Source organism: Bos mutus, chromosome 28 (assembly GCF_027580195.1).
Source record: "Bos mutus isolate GX-2022 chromosome 28, NWIPB_WYAK_1.1, whole genome shotgun sequence".
NCBI classification, from domain to species: Eukaryota; Metazoa; Chordata; class Mammalia; order Artiodactyla; family Bovidae; genus Bos; species Bos mutus.
In genome coordinates, this window is record NC_091644.1 from 10,613,252 (window position 1) to 10,634,404 (window position 21,153).

At 50.6% G+C, this 21,153-nt stretch overlaps 1 protein-coding gene across 1 annotated transcript in view; it reads left to right on the forward strand.

Moving 5' to 3' along the window:
• ZCCHC24 (zinc finger CCHC-type containing 24) overlaps nucleotides 1-21,153 on the forward strand; it is a 64,206-nt gene that overhangs the window by 13,765 nt on the left and 29,288 nt on the right. The gene's annotated exons all lie outside the window — the stretch shown is intronic.

Consider the following 21,153-nt stretch of genomic DNA (forward strand, 5'->3'; position numbering starts at 1 on the left):
ACAGATGGACAAAATCCCACGGGCTACAGTCCGTGGGGTCACGGAGAGTCGGATGCAATTGAGCACGCACACACGAAGGCCTCAGGCATGGGGGGCTGGGCATTGCTCCCTTGGGGTGGGAAAGGGGTCAGGAACAGCCCCCATTTCTCCCCTAGTGTTTCGCTGCAACAAGGTGAGGCTCTGGGGGCAGACCCCACTCACTGGATGACCCCTGACTCTGACAGATGTGGTTTTGGAATCCTGGGGAGAGAGGTTAACAGTTGTGTTACATACAGTATGAGATTATCAGCGATTTTTTTTCCTATTTTTTTTTGTACTTTCCACTGTTTTTATAGCATGGTACTACTTTTATTTTATACGTGTAATGGAAATGGAATCCTGGAAACTCAGAAAATCCGTGTAGTCTTGCCTCCAGATGTTGGCAGCTGAGGGTGTGGCCAGGCAGGGCTGGGTCCCTCCAAGACCAGTGGGGGGTCCGAGATGCCAGTCACCACTCTTCTCAGGAATGGCCACACCATGCTTTGGGTCCCTGCTCCTTCAAGTACAGCCAGCCATCTCCACATCAGTGTCACCCCAGAGCTTGTTAGAAATGCAGAACCTCAAACCCAACCCAGAACTATGATCCTTGGTGATTCAGCTGGTGATCTCAGCCTCCCCCCGCCCCTGGCCAAGAGAGGCCCACCCACCCTGAACCCACTGCTGGCTGCCCTCCAGATCCACACTCCCTGGGCAGATGTGTGCAGTGAGCAAGGGACCCTTGGCATGAGGGCGCCCTGGCAGAGGGTTAGGCCCCTAGCCCCCAGGGTTCTAGGTATGGGACGAGAGGCCAGCAGGTGGCTGAGGATCTGGTTGGTGCTCACAGATGTGCCTGGGCCCACCCAGTAAGCAGCCCCCCATGCCTTCCCTGACTGAGCCCCCCACGCCACCCCACACACAGGGCCTGTCTGCTCTCAGTCACCCTGCCTCCAGGGTGGAGCAAGACTCCACCCTGTTTAAGGAGGAGATGGACACTGTGCTAAGTGCTCTCCAAGCATTTCCTTTAACACTCACATCTGCCCAGTGTGCTGAGTGCTTTTAATAACCTCCTGTTATGGGTGCATGGGTGCACCTCCTCAGAGCCCCCCGAGAGTGTCTACTGGGTGAGCAGCCCGGGAAAGCTTCCAGGAGAGGGGCTTGAGTGGGGCTGGCAGGTTGATGAGTGAGAGGTGACCAGTATCCAAAGGCAACGGACAATGAATCCAAGGCAGAGGGACAGTGAAGAGGTGTGTGTGTGACTTTTGTGCACGCGCTGCTCTTTCCCAGATGGGGCCAGAGTCCTGCCAACGTGCAGATAGAGGGTGCCTCTCCTCAGTACCTCTTGCTTCCTAGCAGGGTGCTGTATGTTACACAGTGTGCTCACTAATCTTGTGCAGGGCTCTCAACTCTGTGGCCAAGTAGGGATAATAGCCCCATTTTACAGCTGAAGAAACAGAGTCTCAGGAGAGGACACCCGCAGATAGGGCTGAACCTGCTCTTGGGGCCTCGGTGCTCTCTGCTCCCTTGAGCATCTGTGCTGTGCCAAGCTGAGAAGCCATAGCCTGTGGAGCCTCACGTTCTCCCTAGAGGCCCTTTTCTAGCTCCGTCTCAAACCTGACTCTGTCTAGGATGCATGCAGGCCCGAGGACCTCCCTTTACTCTTCACAAGGGTCACCATTTGTAAAATGAGGCTGTCGAGAACACTAACATCGTGGATTGCTGTGGGGACTCAATGGAGTAATGCATGAAAAGTGCTCAGCACAGTGCCTGGCTCCCAGTAAGTGCTCAGTATCTGTTGGCTAGCGTTGTTTTTGTCTCCCTTATGTCACAATGTGGAGTGCACCTGCCTGGCTAAGGATTTTAGCAGGCTGGAATAGGACTGGATGCTCCCCACGTCTCTGCTGACCACAAGCCCCACGTGCTAGACTGAACTCATCTCTGTAGCCCTCTGCCTGCCCAGGTACCACATGGTGCACACAGGTTGCTCAGTATAGCTTCCTGAATGAAGGAACAGGTGGAAACCCTTGTTTCAAATGAACTATTGTGTAAGAGCTCAGCATTTTTAATATGTAAAAGTGGAATGCTTATTTTGGGGAACGGCTTTAGTGAGATATAATTCAACTATTTATAATAGACAACTCAATGATTTTTAGTATATTCACAGAGCTGTGCAGCCATCACCACAGTCAGTTAAAGAATTTTTCTTGTCACGTTAAGAAACCTCATACTCTTTGGCTATCACCCTCTGGTCCCCCATTTCCTAATAATCACTAATCTACCTTCTGTATCTGTAGATTTCCCTATTCTGGACATTTCATATAAATAGATTTATATAATATGTGGCTTTTTTGTCACTGGATTCTTTTACTTAGCATATTGTTTTCAAGGTTCCTCCACGTAATAGCATTTATTAGCTCCATGATTTGGGAAGGATTCCATCCGCTTTTACTTTCTGGAAGAGTTTATGGGGAATTAATATTGATTCTTCTTTAAATGGTTGGTGGCATTCACCTGTGAAGCCATCCAAGTGTGGGTCTTCTTTTGTGGGTAGATTCTTTTAAATTACCAGTTGGATCTCTTTATTTGTTATGGGTCTATTCAGCTTTTCTATTTCTTCTTGGATCAATTTCTGTAGATTCTGTACTTCTAGAATTTTTCCATTTCATCTAAGTTAGCTAATTTCTTGGCATGAAGTTTGTTCATAATATTCTCTTATAATCCTTTTTATTTTATTTTATAATGTCCCCTCTACCATGTCTGATTTTTATAATTTGAGTCTTCTCTCTGTTTTTCTTGGTCATTCTAGCTGAAGGTTTGTTAACTTTGTTGAGCGTTTCAAAAAACCAACTTTTGGTTTGGTTGATTTCTTCTATTTTTTTCCTATCCTCATTTCATTACTTTCTATGCTAATCTTTTACAAAATTGTGGCAAAATACATATAACATAAAATGTACTATTTTAGCCATTTTTCAGCGTACACAGTTCAGTGGCATTAAGTACATTCACACTCTTGTGCAACCATCCCCATCAACCATCCCCAGAACTCTTTTTATCTTGCACAACTGAAACTCTGTACCCATGAAGCAATACTTCTCTCCCCTCCCCTCACCCACCCCCTGGAAACTATTATTATACTTTCTGTCTCTAAGAATTTCACTACTCTAAGTACCATGTATCAGTGGAATTATACGGTGTCTATCCTTTTGTGATTGGCTTATTTCACTTAGTATAATGTCCTCGAGGTTCATTCATATTATAGCATGTGTCAAAATTTCCTTCCTTAATTTTTTGCCTTGTGATATATTTTTATTAAAAACTTCCTTCTCTTTTAAAGGCTAAGTAATATTCCATTGTGTGTGTGTGTGTGTGTATCTGCCACATTTTATTTGCTCATTTATTCATCAGTGGACAACTGGATTGTTTCTGCCTTTTGGCTCTTGTGAATAATGCTGCTTTGAACATGGATGCACAAATATCTTTGAGTCCTGCTTTCAATTCTTCACTCTAATCTTTATTATTTCCCTTCTTCAGCTTGCTTTATGTTTAGTTTTCTCTTCTTTTTCTAGTTTCTTGAGGTTGAAGGTTAGAATACTGATTGTACATTTTTTTAAATTAAATGGAGGTTTTTAGCTATAAATTTTCCTCTGAGCTGCATCCCATAAGTTTCGGCATGTTGCATTTTCATTTATCACAGGATATTTTCTGATTTCCTTTGTGATTTCTTCTTGGACCCACCAGTTATTTAGGAGTATGTTATTTAATAGCCATGTATTTGTGAGTTTCTCAAGTATCCTTTTTTAATGATTTCTAATTTTATCCAATTGTGGTTGGAAAACATACTTTATATTATTTCAGTGCTTTTAAATTTATTGTGGTTTGTTTCATAGTCTAAAATTTGGTCTGTCCTGGAGAATAGTTTTGTGCGCTTGAGAAGTATACAGTTCGGCGGAGTATTCTGCAGATGTCTATTAGGTCTAGTCGGTTTATGGTGTTATTCATGTCTTCTGACTCCTTGTCGACATTCAGCCTAGTTATGTTGTAAATTATTGTAAATAGGGGTATTGAAATCTCTATTATTGTTGAATTGACAATTTTTCTTCAGTTCTGTTGCTTTCTGATGCTCTGCCATTAGGTACATCTGTGTTTCTAATGGGTTTTCCATGTGGTGCTGGTGGTAAAGAATCTATCTGGCAATGCAGGAGGCACAAGAGACATGGGTTTGATCCCTGGGTCAGAAAGATCCCCTGGAGGAGGGCATGGCAACCCACTCCAGTATTCCTACTTGAAGAATCCCATGGACAGAGGAGCCTGGTGGGCTACAGTCCATAGGGTTGCAAAGAGTCGGACACGACTGAAGCAACTGAGCAGGCACACATGCTTGTTTATAACTGCTGTATTTTCCTGATGGAGTGATCCTTTTGCCATTAGAAAAAGTCCCTCTTTATCTAGCAATATTTTTTGTTTTAAAGTCCATTCAGCCTGATATTGGTGTAGCCTGCCTTCTTATGCTTGTTGTTTACCTGATATGTCTTTTCCCATCCTTTTAGTTTCCATCAGTTCATATCTTTGGATCTAGAGTGTGTCTCCTGTAGGCAGCATATAGTTAGACCTTGGTTTACTTTTTATCCAACCAGACAGTCCTTGCTTTTTGTTTGGGTTGCTTAATCCATTTACATTATTGATAATGCTATTGTTAATGCACTTTTTATATGTGCTGTTATTGATATAGCTGGATTTAGAGCTGCCATTGTACTTTGTTTTTGAAATTGCTCATGTCCTTCTTGTTCCCTTGTTTCTCCTTCACTGCTTCCTCTTGCATTAAGTGATAATTTTCTAATGTAACATTCTAATTTCTTTAAGTATTTTTTCACCATTTTTTAGTAATTTCCTTAGTGGTTGCTCCAGGTCTTAAACCCCTTAACTCATCAAAATATGCTTCAGATTTATATTAACTCCAGTGAGAAATGTTACTTAACTCCAAAATAGAAACGTTACTCCCTTATGGTTCTATTCTTTGTTCCTTGTTCTGGTGGCATTACTGTTATACATGTTATATCTATGTATATTACACACTCAACAATGCTTGTTAGAATTATTACTTTATTTAACTTTATGCGTTTTAGAGAAGCTGAAAGAAGAAATGAGACCAATTATATATCTGTTGCTTTTTTCATGTTAGCCTTCTTATTTCACATTTTGAATTCTCATCATTTATTCCTGTGAATTCAAATTACCACTTGGTGTCATTTCCTTAGCTCAAGACACATTTTCTCCCACCCACCTTCTTTGTGCTATTATTGGAAAAGGTACTATATTTCTGTATGTTATAGGACAAATATTTTGAATTAGCTAAGAGAAGAAAAGAAGTACACACTTCTACTGTGTTTTACAATTACATAATCACCTTATCAATGTGCTTGCTTTTTCATATGTATTTTCATTAGTCTTCGGGGTCACTTGTTTTCAGCCTGAAGAACTTCCTTTAGTATTTCTTGAAGGATTAGTGAGCTAGCAATGGGGAATTATCTGGAAATGTCTTTAACTCACTTTCATTCTTTTAAAGATGGCTTTTTTGGGTATAAAATTCTTGGCCGACAGATATTTTTTAATTTGAACACTTTGAATATGTTATCCCCTGCTTGCTGGCCTCCATTGTTTCTGATGAGGAGTCAGTTATTATTATCAGAAATCAATTGTAAATGACATGCCATTTTTCTCTCACTGGTTTCAAGATTTTTCTCTTTAGCTTTCAGCAGTTTTACTGTGATGTGTCTATTTGTGAATCTCTTCATCTTTATACTGCTTTGGGTCTGTTGAGCTCCTTGGATGTGCTGATTAAAGTTTTAAATCAGATTTGGGAAGTTTTCAGCCATCATTTCTTTGAATGACTTCTCTACTCCTTTCTCTCCTCCCTTTTTGTGGAATGACTTTTAAATGGTTTAAATGCTTTTAAAATCTTAAATGGTCTGACTAGGGGTGGAACGTGCAGAACCCTAGGCCAGCCCTCCCTGGGTCCTGAAGCTGCCACGGAGCCCCAGCCTCAGAGAAAGGTCGCAGTGAAAACGGGGTTAGAGCATGCACTGCCAGCAGCCTGGGTGGTGGGACACAGGCACCAGAGGACGGAAACCTGTTAACTGATTCTTTTCCAACCTTAAGGGTAGAGAGAGGTGTCCAGAGTTCAGCTCCTTAGACTGGTGAGGCTTCTCATAGCTACCAGGGGCAGTGCAAGGGGCTTGGGCACTGTATGAAGAGGAGCCCCAAAAGCAGAGGCAGAAAGTGCTGGAGACAAATTTCCAGTGTTGGTGAGAGGCGACCCCTCTTTGTGGGGTGAGGCTGTGCCTGGCCAGGACTTCTCTCCAGCCAACGTCAGCATTGCCCCAAGAAAACTAGGATTCAAGAATGTTTATCATCTTTAAAAAATCTGTCCCTGTAGCTATCTGTGTATAGCGTGCCAGGTTTCTATTCAAGGGTAATAATAATAATATGAACAGCAATAATAGTATTCTCTAAGCATTGGGTTTCCCTCTGAGCTTAGTGTGTAATATGTCCCAGTTCCTTTAATTATCTCAAAAACTCCATCAGGCCAATTGCCAGATGATAAAACCAAGGCCCACAGAAGTTGGGTGGCTCGCCTAAGGTCATATGGCTAATGAACAGCAAAGCTGGAATTGAAACTCAGGCCTTCCCGACTCCAGAGCCCGTGTGCTTTTTAGATGAGACCCTGCCACCCACGTCAGCATCCAGGTTTTTATCTCCACCATCATTCTCAGAAAGTCAGCGTTCTTTAAAAAGATGGGTTGCTGGAAATAAAGAGGGACAAGACAACGTGGATGAAAACCATATCAGGCCTGGTCTGGCCCCCACTGGTCCAGCCCCAGGGTGTTTGCTGCCCCGGCGCAGTCAAGGAGGCCAGGGCTGGTTGGGGTGCCGGCTGTGGTGCCCGCAGAAACTCCAGGTGGCTGTAGGGGAGTCATGCGTGCTCTCTGTTGGGCCTGCCCTCAGGGTCACCCGCGTGTCTCGTGTTGGCTTCTGCACACCAGTGTGGCGGGACCTGCTCTGCGTCTTCCACATTTGCCTGTAATGGTACGTGTGTATGTGGTGGGGCCTTGACTAAGTGCCACATCTGTGTTCAGGACACACAATCTGTCCAGGACAGAGCCCAGCCCAGCCCTCAGTACAACTGCCCGGCGCTTCCTGAGCGCCTACGGTACGTCAGGCCTGTGCTGGACGAGTGCTCGACCTTTGTCCACCGTGGCAGAGTGTGGACAACAGAAGTGCTGTTGACCGTTCAGGGTGATCAGGGCTGTAACGTTTGCAGTGAGGGACCAGCTTTGCCTGGGGCTCCATGGGAGGCCTCAGAGAGGAGGAGTCTGAGTCCGGAGCGGGGAAGGCTTCCAGGAAAGTGTGTTAATAGTAGGAATTTGCTTTCCGGGAACCGCGAGCCCTTGGCGACGGCCAGCACTCTGGGTGCCTGAGGGGAGGAGTGGGAGGTATGGCTGCAGCAGGTGGTGGGGGATTTGTGTGCCAGGCTACACAGTCTGGACTTTATCTGGAGGGCCAGGAGAAGCCATCCAGGGGTTTTAGGTGACACACTCAGATTGGCATTTTGAAAGATCACGCTGGTGGCAGTTGGGAGGCCAGGCTGGAGGAGGCAAGACTGCAGACCAAACCAGTCCAGGCACATGGAGAGATGATAAGATCAGATACAAGGCAAGGGCAAGGAAAGTTGGAAGTGAGGGGACAAACTTTAGACATGATGAGAAGGTTGCATTCATGGGGCCTGTGACCAGGTGGGTAGGAGGAACAGGGGCAAGCAGTAAAGGAGGTGCTGCTAGATCGCTGAAGTGGCCAGTGGGGTGCCACTACCTAGGATTCAATACCCTTGCCTGAGAAGATAGGTTCCTCTTCCTTTATTTATTTACTGACATTTATTGAACACCAACCATGTGCCAAGCGCGTAGCAGGCATTTGAGGATGCCATAGTGAACAAACTAGGAAAGAGCTCCACTCTCTTGGAGCTCATGTAGTATTGGGTGAAGTCAGACAATAAGCACAAATCAATTAGAGAAGAAGGAGATATGAGATGACAAGAACTGCTGTGCAGAATGTGAGTGCTTTGACCAAGACTGCCAGGCCAGCTTCTCTGGGAGAAACAGCAGGCATGCTGAGGCACTGTTCTCTCAGGGGCCCACAAAAATATACTAATTTTCATTTATCTTAAAACCAGAAGGAAAAAAAATGAATAATAGTAAGTGCATAATAATGAATCCAGTCTGAATGATATTTATCTTTATGCCAATAAGGTCATAAAATAGTGGCTCAGATGGTAAAGAATCTGCCTGCAATGCAGGAGACCCAGGTTCGATCCCTGGGTCAAGAATATCCCCTGGAGAAGGGATATTCTTCAGTATTCTTCAGTATTCTCGCCTAGAGAATCCCATGGACAGAGGAGCCTGGTGGGCTACAGTCCATGGGGTGCAAAGAGTCAGACACAACTCAGCGACAGACACTTTCACCGAGGAGGAGGGGATCCACAGGGGTCCTCCCTGCAGAGTGTCTGAGGCTGCTTTAGGTTGGATGGCCACTGCAGGCCTCTCTGATGGATGATATGATGTGAAAACTCCAGATACTACCTTTCCTCTGAAACTCAGACAGGGCTGAGGGTCCATAGGCCAACAGGAAGGACCCTGATGTTAGTGAAGGGACATCTTGTTGAGGTCAGAGGAAACAGCTTCAAATGTATAACCTCAAAGCCAGAGTTCAAGTTCCAGCTCTACTTTTTACCAGCTGTGCAACCTTGGATGAGTCACTTGCTCTCTGGGCCACCTTTCCTCATCTCCAGATTGTATCTGCTACTGGGGATCAGTGCAGGGCTTGGTGCCTCTGTAGGAATGGAGACTGGGGCACAGATGGAGGCAGTCCATCCAGGACCTAGCGTCCTTTCCTGCAGCCTTCATGGTGGTCACGCCCAGCCACGCCCAGCTGGCAGCCACCCATCAGGCAGGCGCTGAGCTGGGAGCAGAAATTCTCTAAGTCCTCAGCCTCCACCACACCCAAGATGTTCCTGGGGGGGCTAGTTACTCCTTTGGGGGAGGTCTGAAGGATGTTGGCACCTGCGCCTCCTGCGTCCAGCAAGGACCAGGCACCGTGAGGGGTCTGGGAAAGGTCTGAGCCCAGGGGAGCTGCCATTCCTGAGTCAGCATGCCCAGGGCTGCTAATGAAATCCAGATGTCAGACAGAAAACAATCATCTCCCCCACCCATCTGGCAGCTCGAGTTTCTTGGAGATTGCAAAAGAAGAAGAAAAATAGAGCAGGGAGAGAATTGAATCCTAGAACAGCTGAAACCTTAGAGGTGGGATGTGAATAGTCTCAGGGTCTTGCTGGGGGAGGGGCAGGAGATAAGGGGAAAGTGAAGGCTGGCTGAGATCTCCTCCTCCCCACCCAGTCTCTGCAGTTCCTGGACCCCAGCCCTTCCAACTCTTCCCAGGCTAGAGCAGGCTGGTCCCTGTGGGGTGTCCCAAGGAGGCCGGGAAGGCCGTGGCCCCCAGCCCATGTCTGACTTCTGCTTGGGTTTTCCAACCTCTCACTGTGGCCCTGACCTCCCTGCAGGCCTGGGTTTCCTCTGGGGCCAGAGTGGCTGAGCCTGGGGAAGGAACAGGCAGAAAGGGACAGGCAGAAGCTCAGGGCAGGGACCACTGATTAGTTCAGAGCCATCAATATATGGATGTGGAAACCGACGTTTTCTCATGGCGCTGGGCCAGGACTGTAAGGACTGCAAGTTACAAAAGATCAATGGAGAGAGGAAAGGAAGGAGAGAGGGAAAAGGAAGGAAAAAAGGAAGGTCAGGAGGGGAGAGAGAAGGAAAGAGGGTGGACACACAAGGTCACTTTGTGATTCCAGTGTGGAAGGACTGGGCTCAGGAAGGTGGCTTGCATTGCACGCAGCAGGCATCATTTCTCAGGCTTCCTCCTAATCTTGGTGCCTGGGCTTGATACTCCAGAGCTCCGCGCAGAACCTGGGATGTCGTGAGTGCTTGGAGAATGTTAGCTGGGACGGGTGTTCATAGGGATGGTGTAGTGCCTGCTAATTTTGGGGTGGTCCCCCCAAACCCTGTATTGTGGCCTCGAGTCTTTCCTTCCTCCTCTTCCAAGGCCCTCACCTTCTGCTGTGGTAGTTCCAAGCAGAGCCTTTAAGCCAGCCCACTGGGGTTCAACCTCCAGCAGTGCCTCGGACTAGCTGTGTGCCTTTGGGAAAATCAATTAAAGGTCTCTAGGCTTCAGTTCCCTCCTCAGTAAAGTGAAGATGATAGAAACCTAGCTCACAAAATGTTGTGAGAATGAATGACTTATTTTATCTGAAGTGCTTCACAGAGAATACTTCATATGCACCGTGTTAGCTGTTATGGCTGTGTTAATGACCATCATGATTGCAATGCCTCAAATCAACTGCTCCAAACTTGTTTGTGAAGTCCCAGAGGTCTAAAACAGTGTTTTAAAGCTATGGGGTCACCAGAGGGGTCTCTGGTCCTCCTATCCCATTGTTACCGTACAGGACAGGCTGCCTCCAGGATGGACTGCAGGAAGGCCATGTGATGAGCCTGGGCCTTCCCAGGAGGCTTGGGAGGGTGACTGGGACAGGCTCTGATGACTTTGGGACTGGCAGGTTGGCTTGAGGGATGAAAGGTTATGAACTGGGTCCCGGAGGCTCCACTCTGTCCAGGGTGGGGGCTCTGGGAGGAGGGATGATGAGCCATGGCTAGAAGGTGTCAAGTGCCACCTATGGGTTGTCAGCTGCCCTCTGGCCGGGCAGAGGGATGGCCCCGCCAAGTGCTTACCCTGGCAAAGACAAGTGGGAGGGATGGACAGACAGCGTGTGGGGGCTCACGGGACAACCACTTTTATATCCTTCCTGCTGCCCCAAGCCTGGCAAGAAAGAGTCTGAGAGGGGCAGTTTCACATCCTCTGCTGCCAGTTCTTCTTTTAAATGGATCACAGAGAGTGACTCAAGGCCCCCAGGAATCTCGCCGTGTCAGCTGGCCTCACCTCAGTTCTCTATCTCTGGTCCCTGAGGGACAGGGGTGATGGCAGAGCCTGGGAGCCAGAACTTGTACCTGGTCCTTTAACCACCTTCAAGGCCCAGGGGATGGAGGGCTGGAGCAGAGTGATTATATTCTTGGGCTGATTAGCTTGCTGATGTCACCTCCTCCAGGCAGCCCTCTCTGATTTTGCCTTTCCTCTACGCTCAAAGGGACCACCCTCTGAGTCTCCCTGAGCTGGGCTCAGAGCTCACTCTTGCCCTTCCCCAGCTCTGTCATTGTGTTACACAGCGACCCAACCATCTGTGAGGTGGGCTTACCCACTTGCAAGATATTTGTGGGAAATGGGCTGGCTATTCCAGTGCTTGGCATCCCATGAGTGCTCAATGGCAGCTCTTGTTAGCATTACTTGCTGGGCTGCTGGGCCTCCCTGAGCCTTATCTGCTCTTATTTGTAAAGGGAGGCTCCACGAGCCTGGCTTTGTAGAGTTGATATGTAGGGGGTGAGAGGCAGCCTAAGACGCCATGGTCCCCGAAACCTCCTCTTTTCCCTGCCCCGCTCCAGCCAGGCTGCTCAGCCACACATACAGGTGAACAGTGCCCACGGAGCCCCCCAGCCTGCAGTCCTTTCCCTAACATCTCCTTCCCGCCCCCTTTCCAGGCCCAGCTTAAACTCACCTCCGTGAAGACTCCTTCCCCAGCAACGCAGGCCCACCAGCTCTTCTCTACAATCCCACTTTTCAGGATCTGCAACCCCATCCAGAGCCTGGTTCTAAGGCCTCCCATGGCTTCTCACCTGTCTGCCTCCCCACCTTATCCTCGGAGGACAGATGATGCCCCCTCGTTGTGGGCTCGGTGCCCTGCCCTGGAGTGTGGCCCCAATTGGGCCCCCCAGGAGGTGGTCCTGGCTGTTTGCCATTTGAATTCTCCTAACCCCCTCCCATCCCAGGGCTTTGCCTGTGCTGTGCCCTCAGCTGGTACTTTGCTCTCATTTGCTCCACCCTTCCCTCCAAGCCCAGCACTAGTGTGCCCTTTCCTGTGGAGGAGCCCCTGTGCCCCTCACCCTCCCACCTTGCTCCTACTCTGCCTTGCTGAGCTTTGCCTAGCCGGGAGCCCATTCTCACATGACAGTCTCTCCTGCTTCCTGGGGGGCCCACCGCAGGTAGGGTCTGTGTCTGCATGGCTGGCAAGAGGACCTGGGCTTTGGGGTCGAAAGCCTTGAGTTCTTATCCCAAGCCTCAGTAGCTGGTCCACTTTGGCCAAGTCGACCCTGCCCATGAGCCTTCACGACCCCTGAGTGCTTGCAGCAGGGTCAAGCCATGAAGCCCATCAGTCAGGGCTTCTGTGAGCTCCAGGAACAATGAGGTAGGGGCAGGCAAACCCAATTAGAAAACTATAAAGTCATACCATTTGCCCCACTACCCAGTGAGCAGCTGAGCACAGGTCCTGCATACAGCAGGCGCTCACAGAGTGTGTGTTGAAATGAGTAAGAGTGCATATGCTCCTAGAGTGAATGTGAGCCTGGAGGTTGCCACGGACTCTGCCTTCATCTGCTGGGGGTTCTCGGAGGCACGTTTTCATAGTGGCAGTTTCCCTTCCCATTGCATCTGGGTGGCCCCTCAGGACGGAGTCTGGACCCCATGGCTTTGTCTGGGGTAGGAGGTGGCTCTGTCTCTGGTTTCCAGGACTTGATACCATTGACTTGGCTTGCTTTTAAGATCGGGGCTTCCTTTCTCTCACCAGCCCCTCCCACATCTAAGGTTTGGGCTACAGAGAAATCAGGCAACAAATGCAAGGAAGGATCCCCATGGAGTGGGGTGGAAAGCCTAGAGAAATGTGCTCGCCCTCATACCCAGCCTGCAGTGTGCCACCACCTCATGATCTCCTAGGATGCTCATACTAGCCTGCACTGTGTCTGCAGTCCATCTGGCCACCTTCTCCCACTTCGTCTTTCCCTCCTCTCTTCCTTCCTTCTTTTCTTTTGTAACAAAGTAGCACAGAGAGGTTAGGCAACTTGCCCTTGGTTCCACAGATGATTAGGATCAAGCCAAGTCTCTCTGACCCCAGGAGCCCACCTTTGCCACTGGCCCTGTCTGCCCATGAGAATAGACCCATCCTCCAGGACACACTGTACACCTGCTGTGCTCTGGCCCAGGCAATAATCAGGCTGCAGGAGAGAGTGTCCCCCCCGCCCCCGCCCCTCGGCTTTCTCCCTGCCTTGCATCCCAGTGCTTCCCTGACTTTGGCCAGAGAGGGAGGCTTTGTGCAGGAGTTGAATGTATGAGGAGGCAGTGAGAAGAGCCGTGTCCCCAAGGCGGTAAGCATGATGACAAAGGGTAAAAGCAGACAGAAGCCCGAACTCCCCTCACTCTTTGGTACTAAGTATGATGCTTAAGCAGGGCTGTTATCTCCTCCCCTCCCAGGCCTTCTAAGCCCTCCCATCCACCGGTCCTTCCTTCCTCTGTGTTCCCAAAGGACTCTTGCACAACCAGCCTGGTATCTTGGTCTTCTCTTCTGCCTGTGATCTGGGGTGGGGGCGGGGATGGGCAGGAGTCCGTGAAATCACTAATGGCAATGCTGCTTCTCACTGTGCCCCCAGCATCTGCCATGGCACCTGCTGCAGAGCCAGGCCATCGTGTGGAGATGCTGTGGACAGTATGGTGGCTGACAGGTGCAGGGCGCGTTCGCTGTGTCCTAGGCTCTGCTCTAAGCCCTTCACATGTATTGACCCATTTAATCCTCACACCAGCCCTCTGTGGGCTCCTATCATCCCCATTGCCCAGAGGAGGAAACTGAGTCACAGAGACAGTACGTGACTTGCTCAGGGTCACACTGCTCAGCTCCAATCCAATCAGTAGTCTTGCTTCAGAGGCTGTGCTGTCATAAATGTGTGAGGGAGGAAGGAAGAAATGCACAAGACTCAGCTGGGAGGTGGGGAAGGAAAGGAAGGCAGGCAGTGAATGTTGGCTGAGCACCCTGCAGGTACCAGGGAGCGTGCTGATTCCTGGCACATCATCTGTGTCCTCAGAGATGTCAAGGAATCCTCCTAGAGTCACCCAGAAGCCAAGCACAGGGTGTGGGTTTAAGCTCAGTAAGCCTGACTGATTCCTAACCCTCTGGTCCATCAGCTGAGGCCACTGGGAGCCAGATCAATAGCCAGCACAGTTCAGTGAGGGGCCCTGGAGATCCCCAGAAAACTTCAGAGCACAGGAGCTGGCCTCTACCTCCAGGCTGGCACAGTTGAGTAGAAGGCAGGACAGGGAGTCACTGGGTCAGTGCGCTCGTTGCCAAGGTGTGTGTGGTTCTGAACAGCCACGGAGAAGGAGTTTAGAGGAGTGACTGCAAAAGACACAGGTTCAATCCCTGGGTCGGGAAGATCCCCTGGCGAAGGAAATGGCAACCCACTCCAGTAATCTTGCCTGGAGGATCCCATGGACAAAGGAGTCTGGTGGGCTACAGTCCATAGGGTTGCAAAGAGTTGGACATGACTTAGTGACTAAACAACAATGGTAACCAGATGGGTGACCTTGAACAAGCCCCATGCCCTTGCTTCACCCTGGTTTTCCCTTCTGTGCAGTGAACCCAACAATCTGCATCCTTTCTGCCCCTCAGGGCTGCTTTGTGGCTCTCATGAGCTGACAGAGCTGGAAATGAATGCCTGACAAAAGTAGAGAATTCTTAGGAATAGAAAGATTTTTATTTATGAACATCTAGAGGCTTGCTTCTCAAAGAGTGGTCCATGGACCAGCAGCAGCAGCAGCAGGAGCTTATCAGAAATGTGGAGACTTGGGCCCCACCCCAGACCTACTGAATCAGTGTGGGCGTTTTCACAAGCTCCCAGGTGGGGATGTTAATATTTGGGAAACACTGGTCTCGGGACTATCTGGGCTCCTACTTCCCCATTCCTGGAGACTGCCTTTTGGGTTTTCTTTCCATGGCCTGGCAGGAAATCTCCATCTTGTTGGAGGAAACACTCTGGCCCAGCAGGATCCCTGCCCTGCTAGACGGCTTAGGGGCTGTGAGCACATCCAATTGAAACTGCGATCATCACACAGCTCTGTCGGCCTCTGCTGCTCTGGCGGCCCCTGAGGAGTGCCACCTCTTCATCATTTGTTTGGGAGGTTAGCTCCCACCAGAGTCAGCAAGGCCAGCCAGACCTGCAACAGGGACACCCTCAGGTGGGCTGCGGGATGGCTCTGGGGGTTTCCTCTGAGCAAGTAGAGGGCATTTGTGGCCAGATAGGCTCCATCCTCATGCAGGAGGGCTAACACTGCAGCAGGAGTGTTTCAGATTAGATATAAGAAAGATTGAGGACAGTGTGGCAAAGGCTGCTGAGGGCGTCCGTTCAACTAAATGTGTGGCCATGTTGGGTGAGGTCAAAAGGCAGAGGAAGAAAGGATTTCCAGAAGTTTCCTGTCCTTGAGACCATTTTTGCTTAGAGAGGCCAAGTGACTTATCTAAGGCCACTCAGCAAGCTAATGCAGTGGGGGACCCCTGTCCTCGGACCCCTGTCCTCTGTCCCCTGTCCTCTGACTCCCCACGCCTGGGACACCCCTGCATTACAGGCCTCCTGGAGGCTGGGGATTGACCTTGATGACCTCCACAGTACTCCTCCAACTCGGGTGGATACCACCTGGAGGACTTTGAGTGTGAGGGGTTGGGAGCAGGGAGGGAAGGGCTGGCTTTGTGAGCCTAGCAGTTTCTGTACCGGCCTGCTTGGCCCCCAAGACCACTGGGGACACCCCTGGAGCAGGGGAGCTCTGAGGCAGACACAGAGAGTTGGGAACAGGGTCCCTGGAGCCAGCAATGTCCAGGCGGAGTTAGAACACAACCTGAGGGGCATGGCCTTGCTGTAGAGACTAGGGACCACTGCTGAGTGCTCTGCGGCCAGCTACTTGCATTCTCTGTTACCCTGTCTGGAATAAGACGGTGAGGTTTACCAGATCAGTGCTTCGCAACTGGGGCTTCACAGTAGAATCACCTCGGGATTTTTTTGTTTGTTTGATGCTGGACATTCTGACTCAATAGACCCAGGATCAGCCTGGCCACGGGCATGTTTTCAGCTCTCCAGGTGAGTCTGATACACTTTTGCCCAGGTCCAAAGTGGAGCTCAGGCAGGTGTGTGGGAGGGCCCTTCAGGTAAGCAAAACCATATTTGTCCTTCTGAGGTCTTGGGGAGGCAAGATTAGGTGGTTCTGTGAGATTGAAATGAACATTCCAGGAGTTCCTACTTGCAACCCTGTGTGACGTTCAGTCCTGGGTTTCTGAGATCCTGCAATTCCCACATTTTATTATTCTGGGAAATGAGGCTTCCCACACAGGATGATTCTGACACTTGGTTGGTCTGAGTTTGTTAAGAGTCTGAGGTTCCTACAATCATTCCATGTCTCAGCTGTGGGATTCTGAACTCTCCATTTCTGTTTCACCATGCTGTTATTCTTATTCTTCGAGATGAAGATTCTGCACGTCTGTGATTCTAACACATAATTCTTCTGAATTTTAGAGATTCAGAATCTAAGCTAACATTAAAAAAAAATTCTAAATTCAGCAGCTCTGTGATCTGTCATTCCATCCGGGCAGTTGGCCGCCAAGGCCCAGAGCCTGGCCTTTGTCTCCGCCAGACAGGGTGCTGATTGTGTAAGCTTGGGCAAGTGCCCCCTCCCCTGCTCGGCCCGCACGGCCTCTCTAAGGGAAGAGTGGGGGTGGGGAGAGAAGAGACCCCACAGAGCTCTCTCTCTGCTCTGGCTCTTGCTCCATAGCTATCAATAGAGGAGTGGAAGGTAGAGCAGGGATGAGGGGCGTGTTTGACCATGCAGTAGGAAGGGCTGTGGGTTAGACGTGTAGCAGCATCTCCTGTTCACTCAGTGCATTAACCCCATCCCACAGCAGAATGGTCAGTCCCCAGGGGGTCAGCTGTGGCTCAGACTTTAGAGTCTATTTCATCTGAAGCATCTCTAGACACATGCACCCTGATTCCAGATGGAAAAACTGAGGCCCAGAATGAGGAAGCAACTTGCCTGGTAGAGCTTGTGTCCAAGCCCATTCCTCCTCACTAAGCGTCCGGCTCCTGCATGTATTTTCCGTCTAGTCCTTCCCAGGCCTTGCTTTCTGCACAGAATCGTCAACCTGTCACAGCACCCAGAGGTGACAGGGACCAGTCTTGAGATTCAGGATATCATATTCACAGCCTGTAGCCCGGTGGATTTTGCCAGGCCCAAGAGTGACTCTCCCTGTGCCCTGTAACCCCCCACCCCTGGCTGTTCTGTGCTGGCCGGACCACGCCATCTTCCGTTTCACTGCCCTGGGAGCGGTACCACACCCACCAGCGCAGGGCCGGCTCAGAGACCAGGAGGCAGAGGGACAGCTGGGGTCCTGGGCTGGCGGTCCTGCCACTCACTTGCTTTGTGACTTTGAGAAAGTCCCTTCTCCTCTCTGGGCCTTTCCATGCTGGGGCCCATGTATCGCAACTCCCAGTCACTGAGAGGATGACGTGAGATCCTATATGGGAAAACCTGACGTGATCGGAGGGGACAGAGGCCAGCCTCACACTCTGCCGGCTCCTTGCCCTCAGCAAAGAGCCCAGGTCTGACCAACAACTCGTGTTTGTTGAGGGAGATTGAGTGAGTTTATTTATATTTGCTGAAAGGATGAAATTTGGGATTCCAGAGACTTTTCTGGGTTTTCAGAAAGTTGGCAAGATAGAAGGGAAAAAATATAAATGTAAATTTTGGACATGTGAAGTTTTATGTGTCCAAATAATGATGAGAAGGGTGATGAAGTCTACCAATTACTGAGTTCCAACTGTGTGCCAAGCACTCTGTCTTCCCAGGTGGCGCTAGTGGTAAAGAACCCGCATGCCAACAGGGGAGATGTAAGAGACACAGATTCGATCCTTGGGTTGGGAAGGTCCCCTGGAGGAGGGCATGGCAACCCACTCCAGTATTCTTGCCTGGAGAATCCCCATGGACAGAGGAGCCTGGTGGGCTACAGTCCACGGGGTTGCAAAGAATCAGACATGACTGAAGTGACTTAGCATGCATGCACGCATGCCAGGCACTCTGCATTCACGAGTTCAGGAAATCCTCTCAACTCCCCAGTGGGTAGATATTATGATTCCCACTTGAGCAATGGGAAACTGAGGCTCAGGGAGCTTTAGAAACCTCCCAAAGCTCCTGTTGCCAGGAATTACAGAGCCAAGACTCAAACCCAGGTCTCAGAGCTGCACAGCCAGGGCTCTTTCACTTTGGGCTCAGCTGGCTGAGAAGATGTGGGGTCATGGGATAAACGGTGGCCAGGGACTAGAAAGACATCTTCCAGGAGAGATGAGTGGTTGCAGTTTTTTCTTCCTTCAGGATAATTCTCCCAGTTTTCCATGCGTTTATGTTGATGGTTTTGAGAAACTCTTTGAGCTGCCCATGCTGCCCTGCCCTGGGGCTCCCCCCAGTCCACAGTAGCTTGTGGGGATGGGTCCAGAGTGGAGGGTTCTGTGCAGTCACATGCATGGCACTAGTACCCGGAGCTCCAAGTGTGCATGCTGCACGCATTCCCCTCTGCAGCACCCAGTTCATATGAGCCCACAGAGGCTCTGCTGCTGCCGAGCCCCCGGGAGCTGCCAGGTCTACGGGCAGTGCTGTGAACTGCATCCCTTGGGCCCCAGGCAGGGGTAAGGCCATCTTGACCACATGCTTCCCTGTCGGCGGACTTAAAATGGAGCTGGCAACTCCCCAAGTGTGTACCCCAGAGGAACACCAGTGTGTGTCGTTCCTTAGGGCGCTGCGTGTGCACCTGCGTGTCTGCAGACATGTGCCCGTCCAGGCCCAGTTCAGGACCCAAGCTCAGCGCCCTTTTGTGGGCAGAATAAGGAGGCTTTTCTCCACAGCTTCCACATGCCAGTCTTTCCCACGCTCTTCCTTCCACTCCCGTGATTCTGATCTTCGGGGATGCTGGGAGTGAGGCAGGGATGGGAGAGATGGTCTGGGACCCGTAAGGAGCACGTGTGGGTGGGCTTCAGGGACCAGGACAGTGGGCTTCTGGGGAGCTTGCTGTGGGTGCCTGTATTGAGTGCTGCCCTGGTGCCACCCCTGGGGAGGAGATATATCCTCCTGGGGATGAGGCTGGTGTCGGGTGCTTTTCTGGGGCTGAGAGACCCTCTCAGGGAGCATAGCCAGGTCCCAGGGCTGAGGAGGTGCTGGAAGAGCTTCTGGAAGTGCCCTCTACTCTTCATTCTCCGCCCTAGCCTCAGGCTTTCCCCCAGCACTGGACTTGGATCAGGGAGGTCTGAGCCCTGTCCTGCCCGTTATGGGTTGTGCAATGCTGGAAGTCCCCTCCCTGCCCCAGAGACCCTGCTAATCCCCTGCTGTGCACACTGTGTGGCTGGACCATGGAGAGCCTGGGGCATCTTTCCCTCTGAATCCACCTTCTTCCCCTTCCTCCTGAGTTTTCTCCCTTTTTAAGACCCAACACTTCTTCCATCAACTCTTCCTTCTGGGCTCTGAAGAATTGCTCCGGGGCCTAGCAGGCAACTCAGAACTGTAGACAAGCCTTGGGACTGAGTGCTTGTGGTACTCACAGCCTGGCTGTTTCTAGCTTGGCCCTTCCTGGAATGAGAGCCTTTTGCTCACCTGCAGGAGAGTGTGTGTGTGTGTGCACGTGTGCACGCATGTGTGTGTGTGTGTGTGTGTGTGTGTGTAATTGCAGCATCACACCAGGGTATCTGATCCCCTCTCCACATCAGCTTTGGGGCACACCCTCCCCACAAGGGCAGCTTGTACAGGCTCAGGGGACAGGTTTATGGGCAACTCCTGACTCCTGAGGGCAGGCCCCTGGGCAGGAGCCCAGCAGATAATTATCACGAGGCTGTCCCAGCCATCAGTGCCACCAGCTGCCCTGTGACGGCCAGTCCTCCTTCCATCTGTTACTGTCAGCCTCTAGGCACTGCCATCGTCTCCCCCTGCCCTGCCCAGCCCCAGCCAGAGTTAGCGCTGTCACCAGCCAACAGAGGGGGCCTGGCCCAAGGCCCACAGCCAGGCAGGATGGCTGAGGCTTGCTCCCTGGTCTGCCCTTCCCCAGGGCTACCCCAGAACCTGACTGTGCTTCCTGTCTGTCTCTGGCGTCCCTTCACCTTTCTCCTCCCTGCCACTCCTCTCCGACCATACCACCGCCGCCTCTCACCAGCCATGTGGCCACAGCCCCCAGGGGGTCCTCTCATGTTTTGCCCACACCCCAATTCAGTTCATTCTCTAAACCCAGCCAGACTTCCTGAAATGCCAGACTGACCTTGCCACCCCTGATTTTAACTCTTTCCCTAGCTTCCCGTGACCCCCACCTAAAATCTGGCTCTGGAGCATTGTCCCAGGGCCTGGTGTGGGCTGGCCTCCAAGCCCTAAGCCCTCTGCTTCCTGCCGTCCCAGCCTTTGCACATGCTGCCTGGTCCACATGGATCCTTCTCTACTTTATCTTCACCTGGCTCTTGCTGTACTTTCCACAGCCTCCACCCCAGCCACCCTGTCATATCCTCCCAAAACACAGGACTCTGTTCCCCCAGAGCACATCTCTTGGTGTGTGCATTGATATTCAAGTGTGTTACTTTTCTCTGTTCATTCAGCATGTTTTTATGGAGCACCTATTATGTGCCAACCACTGCCCCAGGCACTGGGGACAGTCCATAGTGAACAGGAGGGACTTCCCTGGCAGTCCAGTGGTTAGGACTCTGTGCTTCCCATGCGTGGGCTGTGGGTTTGATCCCTGGTCTGGGAACTAAGATCCTGCATGCCATGTGGCATGGCCCAAAAGTTTTTTAAAAAGGGAAAAGGAAAAGGAAAAAAAGGTGGTAGAATTCTCACCTGCCATAATGAACAGGAAAGACAAGGAAAGAATACAGCTCAGCCTGTGCAGAATGACCTACAGGAAAGATCTAGGTGCAAACGGACGTGCTGTGGTGTTAGGTCATGTTCAGACAGGCTTGTCTGGGATAGCCTCTGCGGCAGCGGCAGCCTGAATAGAGACAGATGAAGCAGGGAACGAATGGTGGGGAGATGCGGGAGAGGGGCCCTCCGGGCCTGGGAACGGGAAGAGCAGAGGCCCTGAGATGGGGCAAGGACGCG